The 14,698-nt window shown below is 47.3% G+C and overlaps 1 protein-coding gene across 3 annotated transcripts in view; it reads left to right on the forward strand.

Annotated features, from left to right (window-relative positions):
- Window positions 1-8,929: 8,929 nt before the first annotated feature.
- The window catches only part of ACSL5 (acyl-CoA synthetase long chain family member 5), a 54,903-nt gene continuing 49,134 nt past the window's right edge, over window positions 8,930-14,698 (forward strand). The window contains exon 1 of one of the 3 annotated variants that reach the window (XM_050804363.1): window positions 8,930-9,186. The gene's annotated coding sequence lies outside the window, so the exon portion shown is untranslated. Of the gene's footprint in view, window positions 9,187-10,048; window positions 10,451-11,018; window positions 11,365-14,698 lie in introns of those variants that run through there. The other 2 variants (XM_050804364.1, XM_050804362.1) reach the window with 2 other exon arrangements.

The following is a 14,698-nucleotide window of genomic DNA, read 5'->3' on the forward strand; positions in this document are numbered from 1 at the left end:
AGCTACTCGGGAGGCTGAGGCAGAAGAATCACTTGAACCCTAGAGGCAGAGGTTGCAGTGAGCAGAGATCATACCACTGCACTCCAGCCTGGGCAACAGAGCAAGACTCCTTCTCAAAAAAAAAAAAAAAAAAGAATATGTACTAATCCATCTTTCTCTGGTGATGACACACTCTTGACCCATAGAATGTTTCTCCATCTGTGCAAATTGGCCACCTGTGTGGCACGGGGCTTGGCATCTGGCAGCTTCTTTCTGGTGGATAGCCATCCATCTAAAGTGACACAGGATGTCCATGACTCCTCGGCCCTCTCCAGGTTCTTGTCTGGAGAAACCAGGAGACCTCTCACTTCCTGGCATTTCCTCTCTACTCCTGGTAAAGGCTCTTGAGCCAAACACGTGGTGTGGCTCTCCCTAGGCTGTGAGCCCGCGGAAGGAAAGCTTGCAAAGCAGAGGATAATATCCTTAAAGGCTTGAAGAGGAGGGAGGTGCTGACCTCCCCCTAGAGTACTGGTATTCCTATTTATGGCACAGGAGCCCCGGCTTCTCCCATCACTTTCCTGTAGAATGCAGTGTCACAGAATGGCTGTGAGCATAGGTTTTGGAATGAGAAAAGCTGGCATGGACAAGTTACGTATTATCTGAACCCAATTTTCTCATTTGTAATTACTCTGATAACCTTATGCGAGGATTAAATGAAGTAGTAAATGTAAAATACACAGCATAGTGCCTGGCATGTAACAACAGCCAGTACGTGGCAGCAGTTTTAAAATAAGGATCTATTGCTCCAGGCAAAAGATCATAAAGTCTGTTGGATGGATTCTGTGTTGACCCAAAGGAACAAATTGCTGCTGCTGCAGAAACCAGAGGAACTGGTAAAAGATGTTGCTGGGACAGGTTTCTGAAGATGTCTGGATTTATCATTGCTAATGTATACATGCACATACATAGTTTTCAAGCATGACATGGGATGATGAAGCTCTGGCTGGTTATTAGGGGGGAAAAAAAAGTTCTCCCAGAACAATTACAACATGTTCACTGCTGCTGCTGGGTAACACTACCTTTTGCTTATATCCTGTAGGTATTAAGTCAAAGGGCCTTTAGTTTCTTTTTCTTTTTTATTGGACTGAGTCTCACTCTGTCAACCAGGCTGGAGTGCAGTGGCGTGATCTCGGCTCACTGCAACCTCTGCCTTCCATGTTCAAGCTATTCTCATGCCTCAGGCCAGGTTGGTCTCAAACTCCCGACCTCAAGCGACCCATCCACCTTGGCCTCCCAAGGTGCTGTGATTACAGGCATGAGGTACCATGCCCGGCCAGGGCCTTTAGTCTCTAAATCAGCACTGTCCAAAATAATAACATGAGCAACATATATTATTTAAGATTTTCTAGCAGACACATTAAAAAAAGAGTAAAAAAGCTGTTAAGATTACTTATCAAGAGTATTCTAAATATTATAATTTCAATACATAATCAATATTTTAAACATTGAGATTTTATGTTATTTTCTTTATACCACATCTGGAAAATTTGGTGTGTGTTTTATACTTAAACACATCTCAATTTAGATTTGCCTCATTTCAACTGCTCAGTAGCCATGTGTAGTTAGTGGTTACAGTCTTGAACAGTAAATCTTCACTCTGAGCGACCCTTTGAGTCCCCTGCAAGATAGCGATGTTTCCTCTGGGGTGTTGAAGGTCCTGGGAATTTCAACTTGACACCTCTCTCAGTGGCCTCAATTCTGTCCCTCTGATTCTTTAGTGCTCTTTGGAAGCTCTTGCTGATAAAGGAACAAGCTGCCTGTATCATGACACTGAGAATAATATTTACTCAACATACTTAAAGCCTGAGATGGGGCCGGACATGGTGTCTCACACCCGTAATCCCAGCACTTTGGGAGGCCGAGGTGGGCGGATCACCTGAGGTCAGGAGTTTGAGACTGGCCTGGCCAACATGGCGAAACCCCTTTGCTACTAAAAATACAAAAATTAGCCTGATGTGGTGGCGGGCACCTGTAATCCCAGCTACTTGGGAGGCTGAGGTGGGAGAGTCACTTGGACCTGAAAGGCAGAGGTTGCAGTGAGCCGAGATCACACCACTGCACTCCAGCCTGGGCAACAGGGCAAGACTCCACCTCAGGGGGGGAAAAAAAAAAAAAAGGCTGAGATGGGGCCGTTCATAAGCACATTCTGAGGGTTGAGGGGGATCGGTGTCTATTGGCCCTTCCATGTGTCATGTATCTTGCCTCACCCATTGGACAGCTGAAATCTAAGGCTGAAAGGCAATTTGCTTTATGTGTGTGGTTCAGGAAAGGGGAGGGGTGCCTGGGGTTGGGGGAGCTTTCATTGTAATCTGGGCAAACACCATTCTTGTCAGCCAAGTGCTCACACTTGGGTAACACTTCCTTCCTACAAAGAATAAGCACATGTTCTCAAGAGCATGCATGCCCAAGCAATTGCTATCAGCAGCTACAGTTAAGAGAAAGAGTTGCTGCCATCGCCGAGCTGTGGGGTCAGCTTCTTCCTCATGCCCTGTGAATTTCACATGGTGCAGGGTTCACCACAGGGCCCAGTATGGAGCTGTGAGCCCTTGCCACATAGCAGACGGCTAAGAAGAAAGAGCTAGGGGGTCGCACAGCTGGGACGCATGGAGCATTGGCCCCTCCAGTGGAGTGAAGCAAGGCTCTGAGTTGGTAATGGGCTCTGCAGCAAGCAGGATGTCCAGGTTGCTAGGGACCCCTTCTCAAGGGGGAAGGTAGCTGTTGCCCCACCCTTGGCATCAGGTCCACATGTCTAGTATTGGATCTGGCTTCCTGTAGGGCAATGGATCTTAGTTTTCTTTGAGAGACCAGTAAAAATTCCCAAAAGAAACGCACATATAAACACACCAGTTTGCTAGGGGATCTTGGACTAGATGGTATGCAGTCACAGATATGTGCTTGGGCTCTGAACTCAAGACTACCTGAGCTCAAAATCTGACTCTGATACTCAGCCAGCTGTTAGCTGTGTACCTTGGACAAGTTACTTGGACTCTCTTAGACTTCCTCTCCTTCTAAATAGCAATAAAAACTTCTGTAGGGCTGCTGTGTGATTAAATGAGATAGTACAGACAAAGCTCTTCAATGCAGTGTTGCCACCACATGGTAGGAGCTCAGTCATGTTCACCATCATGAAGGCCTTCAGAGAGGATCTGGCATGAAAGCCTTGGATCACTGCCCTGTAAGTTGTACTTTGGGTGTCATTAGCCTTTTGAAATAGCAGATAACCAGGTAAAGGGTGGACATGAAATTCCATGGCTGATTATGACACCCTCGTTATGAGTTAAGGGACTTCGCACCTTCCTTCTCATATCTCAGTACGAGGATAAACTTCAGAGTCAACTCTGCCATGTGGGATGCTAAAGGTCAGTGCAACACAGCTCTGTTTTTGCCCACTACATGCCATCACAACCTCTGGCCTGCTGTTCAGCTAACTCTAGGAAGGGACATCTCCCCTCTTTCTTTGTGATCCATCATTGTGAAGTTTACAAGAATAGATCCAGCCCATAGCTCTAGCTAGGTCTTTGCTTCTCTTGCCTGTTGAGTCATGTTGTTTGACTTGAAAAGATTTGACCTAGGGGTCAAAACAGCCTAAGATCCTTCCTAAATAAGTGTTTCCCATGCTTTACATGTCTCAGCTACTGCAGACATCATGTGCTTCCCCTTTTCTCTCTGATCCTCACATTTCTTCTTTGCCCTCACCAAAAATGCTTATGGTAAGCATTATTTTGTGACTGTTCCATCATCTTAATCCAATGAAATATTCTAAAACAAAAGATCTAGAGGTTTAAGATGAATCTTCTAGATTCTGAGGTCAGAAGTTATATTAAAAGGAGAAATTTGGGGCTGGGCATGGTGGCTCACATCTGTAATCCTAGCACTTTGGGAGGCCGAGGCATGTGGATCACTTGAGGTCAGGAGTTCAAGACCAGCCTGGCCAACATAGTGAAACCCTGCCTCTACTAAAAGTACAACAACAAAACAAAATTAGCTGGGCGTGATGGCAGGTGCCTGTAATCCCAGCTACTCAAGAGGCTGAGGTAGGAGAATTGCTTGAACTCAGGAAGTAGAGGTTGCAGTGAGCCAAGATTATGTCACTGTACTCCAGCCTGGGCAACAGAGCAAGACCCTCTTCATTAGGTTCAGTGGTCTCTGGAATCTGGACATATTCACTAAGACCTTTAAATAACATTTGGTTGCCCTGCCTGACTCCTCTCAACGTGCTGTGAAATCTGCTTTGCAACCAGCTGTGCTTCCGAAAGAAAGGCAGATTTTCAGAGACAAGCTGCAAATCACTTGGCTTTGCAAAATCGCCTGAAAGTATTAAAAAATAACACTTGGCCCCACCAGCACCATCATCACTCTTACCACGCTATAGGATCTCGGGAAGGGATGTCATTTCTCTGAGCTTCTATTTTTCTTGTCTGTACAAATCATAACTAACTTCTGAGTATATTGTGAGGGTCAAATGAAGTGTTTGTCACGGGACCTGGTTCCCAGCAGCCACTGGAAATTTGGATGTTGAAAGTATTGTTCCCACTCAGACCTCACAGGTTTGCTAAGAGGCAAGCTAGAAGCATTTTATAAACTGGGAGGAGCTGTGTGAATGCATGATGGCACTATGTAAAGTTAGTCTGCTTATATTATCTGTCTTTCTCTGCTTTCTGAAACATGGGGGCGCTGGGTGTGGTGGCTCACGCCTGTAATCCCAACACTTTGGGAAGCCAAGTCAGGCGGATCACTTGAGGTCAGGAGTTCCAGACCAGTCTGGCCAACGTGGTGAAACTCTGTCTCTACTAAAAATACAAAAAAAAAAAAAAAAAAAAAGAAAAAGAAAAATTTAGCCAGGCATGGTGGCAGGTGCCTGTAATCCCAGCTACTCGAAAGGCTGAGGTAGGAGAATTGCTTAAACCCGGGAGGCAGAGGTTGCAGTGAGCCGAGATTGTGCCATTGCATTGTAGCCTGGGCAACAGAGTGAGACTTCATTTCAAAAATAAAGTAAAATAAAATAAAATAAAATAAAATAAAGGGAAAGCCTGGTTTCTGTTTCTGAAGAGCTGCCAGCCTCTGCCATTAAAGATAAAATGGCTGTTTCCAGGCTGTGTTACAAAACTCTAGAATGTTAGACTCTAGTATTCTAGAACAACATTGTGTAGTACATGTGTGGTTGGGAACAGGATGGGAGTGTATACAAACAGTTCCCAGCAGCGTGGTTGTGAGTATGTCAGCGTTGTAGTGGGAGTGTGTACAAACAGTTTCCAGCAGCATGGTTGTGAGTATGTCAGCGTTGTAGCTGTGGGGCAGACTCCTCACTCCTCCAGATCTCACCTATGAATGACCTTAAAAGTGAAAGTTTGTACTTTTTAGGGGTTGCAGGATGCCCAAGCCTAAAGGTTATTTATTTTTATATTGGGTTCTAAATGGATATGGCAGCAGGAGGGGAGGGAGTGACAGAGCGTGTTGCAAAGAAGCTTACCTAACACGTTTTTGAAGAGAGAGGCTGTAGGAAGCAGTGGTTTATCAAGAGCTGGTGTAGCCGCTCAGGCACTGGAGACCTGGGTTCTGGGCTTATCTCTCTCATTAGTTACTTCATCACCTGAGCCAGCTGCCTCACGTTCTGGCATTTTAGATACCCTCATAAGTAAAATGACTGTTGTTGGATCAGCTGATGTCCCCCACACACCCACTCTCCTACCCACCTGGGCTGTCTAGTGGTGATGCTGTGCAGCTTTGTTTTATATTTACCTAAAGAAGTACAACCGTGACTGCCAATACCTCCTGCTGTGGCCAAAGCAGTGCTCTGAGACTTGGCCTGCAGGCTGCTCTTGAAGACCGCCTCTCTCCTGGAGCATCTGAGGAGTTCCATTCTGTGTCAAGTTTCCCCCCACCTGCAGGCTCACCATAGCAAATGTGATTCCTGTGACATTTCAGTAGCTGGGCCCTTTGAAGCCAGGATAGCTGCTTGAAGCAGAGATGCTCCTAAATGTGGTCCAAGGGTGGTCCCCAGACCAGCAGAATCCATATCACCTGGAATTGTTAGAAATACAGATTCTTGGAACCTAGATCAGACCTAGGGAGTTAGAAATTCTAGCCAGAAATCTATGTTGTAACTAACAAGCCCTCCCTGAGGATTGTGATGCTGAAGTTTGGGAACCCCTGGCTTGGAGTATCTTGCTCTCTGGTAAGTGTGGTGTCAAAGCAGTTCAGTGGGTTGCTACTTAACACAACTGGGCCCTAGTCCAGTCAAGTAGTTCTCACACCCCCAATCCCCATTGAACCGTCTTCTTTAGCCACTTCTTAGAAGCCCTTTTCTTTCACATGCTAAGGAAGGACTAAGATTCTGTAGCAAAAAGGTGACCTTCAAGAGTTAATGAACAGGCTGGGCACGGTGGCTCATGCCTGTAATCCCAGCACCTTGGGAGGCCGAGGCGGGCAGATCACCTGAGGTCAGGAGTTTGAGGCCAGCCTGGTGAACATACAGTGAAATTCCGTCTATACGAAAAAAATACAAAACTTAGCCAAGCATGGTGGTGCATGCCTGTAGTCCCAGCTACTCAGGAGGCTGAGGCAGGAGAATCACTTGAACCCAGAGGGCGGAGGTTGCAGTGAGCTGAGATCACACCACTGCACCCCAGCCTGGGTGACAGAGCAAAACTCCATCTCTAAGATTAAAAAAAATAAAGAAAAGAGTTAGTGAAGCAGGTTGGGTGCAGAGGCTCACGCCTGTAATCCTAGCATTTTGGGAGGCCGTGGTGGGTGGATGACTTCAGCCCAAGAGTAAGAGGTCAGCCTGGGGAACATGGCAAAATCCGTATCTAGTAAAAATTTAAAAATTAATCAGGTATGGCGGTGCATGCCTATAGTCCCAGCTACTCTGGAGGCTGAGGTGGGAGGATAACCTGAGCCCAGAAAGTGGAAGTTGCAGTGAGCTGAGATTGCACCACTGTACTCTAGCCTGGGTGACAGAGCAAGACCCTGTCTCAAAAAAAGAAAAATCCTGTGTGTTGAAGAATCCAGGCCTCTGTGGCTCAGCAAAGGTAGGTGACTGGAGAGAGGACTGTTACCTAAATGGTGTGGTGGCAATGACCTGTGGTCCCAGCTGCTCACGAACCCGAGGTAGGAGGATTACCTGAGCCCAGGAAGTCAAGGCTGCAGTGAGCCATGATGTTGCCACTGCCTGAGTGACAGGAGTGAGACCCTGTCTTAAAAAAAAAAAAAAAAAAAAAGCCAGGCACAGTGGCTCACACCTGTAATCCTAGCACTTTGGAAGGCCGAGGCAGGCAGATCACTTGAGGTCAGGAGTTCAAGACCAGCCACGGCCAACATGGTGAAACCCCATCTCTACTAAAATATAAAAGTCAGCCAGGCGTGGTGACACACATCTGTAGTCCCAGCTACTTAGGAGATTGAGGTAAGAGAATGGCTTGAACCCAGGAGGCAGAGGTTACAGTGAGCCAAGATAGAGTCGCTGCACTCTAGCCTGGGCAACAGAGGGAGACTCCATCTCAAAAAAAAAAAAAAAAAAAAAAAGTTAATGCACATGAGAATCTGACCTAAGAAGGCTTCTGTGTTAATATTCTAGTCTCTCCTCCACACAAGAGTCAACAGGAAGTGGTATTAGCTTCTGATTTTGATATTGGCCACCTGACCAAATACAGTAAGAAGAAACCTAATGCAGCATTTCCCTGAATTTCTGCAAAACTGATGCACAGAAAGCTTTCAAGGATCTAAGGTCTGCTGGTAGCTGAACATACACAGATCAATGGGGCAGCCTAGAGGCCAAGGTGCTGCAGCGGTTCTTCGTGACTCTGAGTCAGGCGCTGTCTTGACCAACCGGTTGTGTGATTCCAGAAGCCTTCTTTCACCTGAAAAGGCCTCCTTGGCCTCACCCATACAGTAGAGGTTGCACATTGTCTCCAGGGCTTGTTTCATTTCTACCCACTGTTTTTGTTTAGTAATGATGCCTTGCAGTCCTAATGATCTTGGAATCAAGAACGGCGACTAGGGAACTTCAAAATGGAAAGAGAGGCTGAGCATGGTGGCTCATGCCTATGATCCCAGCACTTCAGGAGGCCGAGGCGGGCAGATCACTTGAAGTCAGGAGTTCGAAACCAGCCTGGCCAACATGGTGAAACCCTGTTTCTGCTAAAAAAAAAAAAAAAAAAATTAGCCGGGCATTGTGGTACATGCCTATAATCGCAGCTACTCCGGAGGCTGAGGCAGGAGAATTGTTCGAACCCAGGAAGCGGAGGTTGTGGTGAGCTGAGATTGCACCACTGCGCTCCAGCCTGGACAACAGAGTGAGACTCCATCTCAAAAAAAAAAAAAAAGAGGAAAGAGAGTAGGATGGCTGAACCATGATGCAGTAGCAATGCTTCTTATTTGAGCACCTTGCTAGACTATGTGTGCTGCAGACTGTGTTCATGATTCCGAATCCCAAATACAACTCTCCTAGAGTTGTATTTAGTCTCTCAGACTAGACTCTAGACTGATTTGGCTCATTTGGTTGTCTTGGACACGTTCTAATGCTGAAGGGGACAGTAGTCCTTTCTAGAAGATAGCTGGTCTCCAAATGCACACCTCTGCGTAGTCTGAATCCTAAAGTTATAGCTTGAGCCAATTAAAGTGGCTTCTCATTTTTCTCTCACTCTGATCTCAAGGAGCCCTTTTTCCTCTAGTAATCTAGACCTTCCTCTTCCTATCACAGTCTCAAGGATTGTGCCCCCAAAGCAGATACAAAGCCCTGTCTACCCCTTCTCCTTCCCCTGAGGCAGAGCTTTATCGAAGGTTTCTCTTGGTAAACGTTAGCTTTCTGAACTGAGGGCCGTCTTTTTATTTTTTCCCTCTTAAGCCCATTGCATAACAATCTCTTGTTGTAATCTTTTGCCGAACACTGCTTTTCTTACTGTCAGAGGTTACTACAGGGGTTTGAACAGGTAACTTCTACCTTTGAACTTCTATTGCGACAGATTCAAAGGTTCCAGGGGAGTGTGTTGGCCACTCTCAGGACAGTACACAGTAACTTCGGGTGTGTCCCAGTCAGTCCCAGGAGCTGTGGAAAGAGTAGAAGTGCCTGAATGTGGTGCTGAATCAGTACAGCCAGCTGTGAGGGGAGCGCTTCTTCGACCCGGGAAGGAAGAGTCTTCTTCCAAGGTAAGCCGCAATGGTACTACCTGCTCTATATTGAATGTATCTGTGAGATAGTAGGGAGGGGGGTGGTGTGGGGAAAGAAAGTGGGATTTCTTACTCTCAGCCTAAGGCTCTTTTATAATATGAAATTACATTTAGTTGAATAGTAATCTCAGCTGACTTGTGTGGGAGGCAAAGAAAAAAATCCGTTGGAAAGGGGGTGGAGATACATGAGCTGTCCAAATGCTAGCAGGGGATGGAATTGGGAGGGAACACTGATTTTGCTAAGTGTACTAAAGCACACAAAGCCAGAACGTGGGTCTCCTTCATCTTCCATTGAGAAGTTTCTGTCTCAGTGTAGTTAGAAGGATCATGTGTCAGCTGCTGACGGCAGAGAGTCCCATTTGGCAGAGAGAGAGGAAAGGAATCAGCAGATATTCAATTAGGTGCTGGGGACTGTTCTGGGTAGATGATGTACGTTACTTCATTGGTGTATCTCCTCCTGTAAAGCAGGTGGTATCATTCCCATTTCACAGATGCATAGTGTGTCTCCAGGCTGTTAAACAGCATGGCCTAAGCTACGTAGCTCAAAGGTGGTGTGGCTAGAATTTGAGTCTTGTTTGGTCAGTTTCCACAGCCTGCCCAACAACGCAGAATTCTTGTGGGTTGCCAAAACTTCTAGTTACCCCCTGAAATCCTGAGGGTGTCACTCATGTGCACAGAGGATTGATAGGAATACAACTGATGGGCCTTTAGAATGAGTCAACCTTCCTGAACTTGAGCATTTTTATTGGTGGAGGTCAATTAAAAATCAATAAATATGTATCTTCTCCTAGCCCTGAGCCCTTTGGTGAAGGAAGACAGCACCCGGTGAAGGGCCCAGAGGTATTAGCGTGGCTGAGATTCAACACCCACTCTGCCATCCTCTGCTCTCCTCTAGAGGAAGTTGCCTCTTGGGGTGCTGAGTTCCTGAAACTAAGCAAAAGCCAAGTGCTCCTCCAGTCGTGAGATGAGCTGGAGGATGGAATGCCACGGGCACCCCTTCATCTCCCAGCCCTTCATCTTTCTTCCATGTCCAAAGGCGGCTCCCCGGAGGCCAAGGGCTCAGCTCTTGTGTTCTCTGAGATTGTGGCACAGCTCACCCTGGCTTCCTTAGTTGGAAGCTCTTAAGACCCAGCTCTGTAGAAGGAACGAACCCTAATCTAGCTCCAGCAAAGAGCCAGGATCAGGCTGAATTTCCTGTGAGCCTTCGTGGGGGATTGAGGAGAAAGTGCTGCTTCATTCTGAGGTATCTGTGAGGTGGGGAAGGGGCAGGAAAATTTGTTATTTCTGCTTCCTAATCTGCGAATGGCAGCTCCAGGGCCCACCTGTGGCCACAGCCTTAGGCAGATCAAAAATGAGACTAATACAGGTCCTGGTAATACTGGGGGTGACCAAGGCAGCGGAATCGATTTTTAAGTTAAGTTTTGAGGTGTGAATGTGTCAGAGGGAAAGAAATCATGCCAACTGAACGACTCACAGCCCTGTCATTCTTGACTTGCTTGTTTGTTTTCTTGGCTTTGCCAGAACAGCTTCAGGGACCAAGGCAGGCAGCTCTGGCGACTGGAGAGATGGGGTGAAAGGTCTTGGTGTGGGTCTGAGGGCTGAGGTACCCTCTAGCCAGACTTTCCTGTCCTCCAAATCCAGCAGGGAACAGCGCCACTTCTGCCTTTGTGAGGCTTCTGATCTGAGGGGCACCTCAAGTTATTTTAGTTTGTTTTTTTTCATCTTAGTTGAAAGGTGATTGGCCACAGGAGGACAGGGTAAATTGTGTTGAGGCAAGCTGGCTTTTGTATCGGCCCTTAGGGGCTGAGGTGAAAGGCTTTGACACTGAGCCAGGGTAGCTTTGGCAGCTTCTCCCATCCTGGTCAGAACACTTCCACTTTCAGTTGTGAAAAAAAAAAAAAAAAATTAAAACCAGGAAGTGAAGTCCCTGAGCACGTTAGAAAGCCTGACATGGCCTGACTCGGCACAGCTCAGAGCAGGGCAGAACTAGAGACGCTCTGGGCCGGACTTCTGCCCGCATGGACGTTCTGAAGCCACCCTGTCTCTGAAGGAACCGGGAGTGAGGAAAGAAGGACAGGGACTTGTGTGGCAGGAAGAACTTGGAGCCGGGAAGTCCCTGTTGGCTAGAAGCACTGAGAGATGTGGCCCCCTCCCAGGGTAAGGGGACCATCGAGGGGCTGTTATTCAGCAAGGGGGTCTTGTGAGGGTGTGACAGAGGCCAAGGGGGCATCCTGACCCCCAACTTTCGTGAAGCGACTTAGAATCAAGGGCCGGCTGAGTTCTACAGGCACACCATGCTCTCTCCCTCCTGGTCTCAGGCATGCCTTCAGATCCTGTGTCAGGAGGAGCAAGGGGAAGGAAGGATGTGGGGCATGCTTTCTCCCAGCTCTCTTGGGGGAGGTGAACCACAACAGAGACCTCTTTTTGTGGGTCTGAGCAGCCGGCATAGCTCCCCTGAGGTGGGCTGGGGGTTTGCCCTCAATTTTATGTTGGATAAGACTGATGAATGAGACCCATGGGGTGGGAGAGACAGATGAATGGAGTTGAGTGTATTTTAGGAAGCAGGGTCACAGGTTAAGTATCAGGTACTGCTTAATTCCTAAGTACTTCCTTCCTGATGCCCACTGCCTGAGGGTCCTAAGGTGAACCTCAAAGACCCTCAGGGAGTAAGCACTAGAAAGAGACTCTACCGCCGGGGCTTGGTACCTTCTGAGATATCAACCTTTTTTTGGTGGTCTGAAAGGTAGGATGGAATCTGTAGCTCCAATGTGTAGGTGATTGGTATTCTATATCAGAGGCAGAGTCTTAAAAAATAACATTAAGGCCAGGCGCAGTGACTCACACCTGTAATCCCAGAACTCTGGGAGGCCGAGGCAGGTGGATCACCTGAAGTCAGGAGTTAGAGACCAGCCTGGCCAACAGGGAGAAACCCCATCTCTACTGAAAATACAAAAAGTAGCCGGGTGTGGTGGCATACGCCTGTAATCCCAGCAACTCAGGAGGCAGGACAATTGCTCGAACCTGGGAGGCGGAGGTTGCAGTGAGCTGGGATGGTGCCACTGCACTCCAGTTTGGACGACAGAGTGAGACTCTGGCTCAAAAACAACAAACAAACAAAAAAACATTGAAAACTGACTTGGTTTTTTTTTGTTTGTTTGTTTGTTTCTCCCTCCATATTCTGATATGGAGTCACTCCGTGGTAGTCCCCTCCGACTGATCAGTATTCGAGGTTAAACACAGAACATGTCTTGAAAGAGGCATGGTGAGGCCGGGCGCGGTGGCTCAAGCCTGTAATCCCAGCACTTTGGGAGGCCGAGACGGGCGAATCACGAGTTCAGGAGATCGAGACCATCCTGGCTAACATGGTGAAACCCCGTCTCTACTAAAATACAAAAAAAATTAGCCGGGCGAGGTGGCGGGCGCCTGTACTCCCAGCTACTCGGGAGGCTGAGGCAGGAGAATGGCGTGAACCCGGGAGGCGGGGCTTGCAGTGAGCTGAGATCCGGCCACTGCACTCCAGCCTGGGCAACAGAGCCAGACTCCGTCTCAAAAAAAAAAAAAAGAAAGAGGCATGGTGTAAAATTTTGTAGGCATCTTTTGTGTATTTGGCATAATAAAAGGAACAAAAACCTAAATAAAACAAGAAGTATAAATGCAAATGCTTATAGGACAGGCAGTAATAAACAGAAGTAGAGTAGATGGTGTGTAATAAGATGCTAATGGTGGAAACTTTAGCAAAATTCAGAGCAGTCATACCCCAGATAAATGCATTCAAATTTAATTATTAAAAAAAGAAAACACCTTTAAATCCAGATCAAACAGAATGTTTCAGCCTGGCCTGACCTAAAATAGTCTCTCCCAGGCTATATTATAATTTCTTGAGGGCAAAGACACCAACAACAGTATCAGTGTGTCATTGCATACTAACCATCCACCTACAGTGAGACCACAGATACTACAAGGAGGTTGGAGATGGGGAAGGAGAGAGAAATGAATGTAGAGAGGGAAGATGAGGCCAGGGAAGTACCAGTACATAGGTACTCTTATATTTAATCAAGACAATCTTCTTCTTCTTTTTTTTTTTTAGAATGAGCCTTGCTCTGTCACCTAGGCTCCCAGGCTTGAGGGCAGTGGCAACATCTCGGTTCACTGCAACCTCCGCCTCCCCGGTTCAAGCGATTCTCCTGCCTCAGCCTCCTGAATAGCTGGGATTATGGGCATGCGCCACCACGCCCAACTAGTTTTTGTATTTTTAGTAGAGACGGGGTTTCACCATATTGGCCAAGCTGGTCTCAAACTCCTGACCTCAAGTGATCTGCCTGCCTAGGCCTCCCAAAGTGCTGGGATTACAGGTGTGAGCCACTGCACCTGGCCTACAGGATTTGCCAACTTTTTAGAAACCAGAAATACAGTGTCTGCTCCTGTCTGTCTCTCATATGCCTCCTCAGCAGATGGGCAGACCCTCAGCTGGAGTGCAGCCAGAGGTGACTTTTGTGCCTGACAGCACCCAGCAAGGGTGAGGCAACCCCCGCAGCAGTGAGTCCAGCCATCACTGCTTATCACATTCTGCTGGAAATGCGTCTGGGTCTATTTCTCCGTTGTATGTCCGCACATCCTGAGTTCGGAAAGGGACTCTCTCACCAACTTGTCCCCCTGGCACAGGGCCTGACACTTCCCAGGTTCTCAACTCATTGTTTGAATAAATACATGAGATCTGGAGTTTGGAAGGTCAGACAGCCCATGCACTGCTGTGGTCAGGCCATAATATCAGCCTTCTTTGGGGGGAGCTGGTGGATCTCCCAGTCTTCATGGATTATTCTATTCTAAGAGTTGTGAGGTTGCAAGTGGCTCAAGTTGAGGATGTGGGGGCTAGGGGAAAGCTAGGTCAGAGACAGGCCATGGTTCCTACAACTAGAAGTGCTCTGTTTAAATAGAAAAGAGGGCTTGTTGGCTGGGCGCAGTGGCTCACCTGTAATCCCAGCACTTTGGGAGGCCTAGGATCAGGAGTTTGAGACCAGCCTGGCCAACATGGTGAAACCCCATCTCTGCTAAAAATACAAAAACTAGCTGGGCATGGTGGTGGTCACCTGTAATCCCAGCTACTTGGGAGGCTGAGGCAGGAGAATCGCTTGAACCCAGGAGGCGGAGGTTGCAGTGAGCTGAGATCTCGCCACTGCACTCCAGCCTGAGTGACAAGAGTGAAACTCCATCTCAAAAAAAAAAAAGGAAAAAAAGAAAAAAGAAACAAGGGGCTTGTTAAGACCTTTGCACAGAAGTGGAGGGGCAGTAATGGTTCAAGACCGTGATCGTCTCTTTTCTTTTGGGACATCTCATAATAGAACATCTGATATTGGCAAGGATGTGAAAACTGAGGAAAAGGGAAGGAAAAGGGAGCTAGACTTGATTGAGGACTTCCTATGTGCCTGACAGCATACCAGCAGTTCTATACACAGCATCTCCTTTAAGTAGTGATTTTCACCTGCTCCTTCTG

The sequence above is a fragment of the Macaca thibetana genome, chromosome 9 (assembly GCF_024542745.1).
Source record: "Macaca thibetana thibetana isolate TM-01 chromosome 9, ASM2454274v1, whole genome shotgun sequence".
Classification (NCBI taxonomy): domain Eukaryota; kingdom Metazoa; phylum Chordata; class Mammalia; order Primates; family Cercopithecidae; genus Macaca; species Macaca thibetana.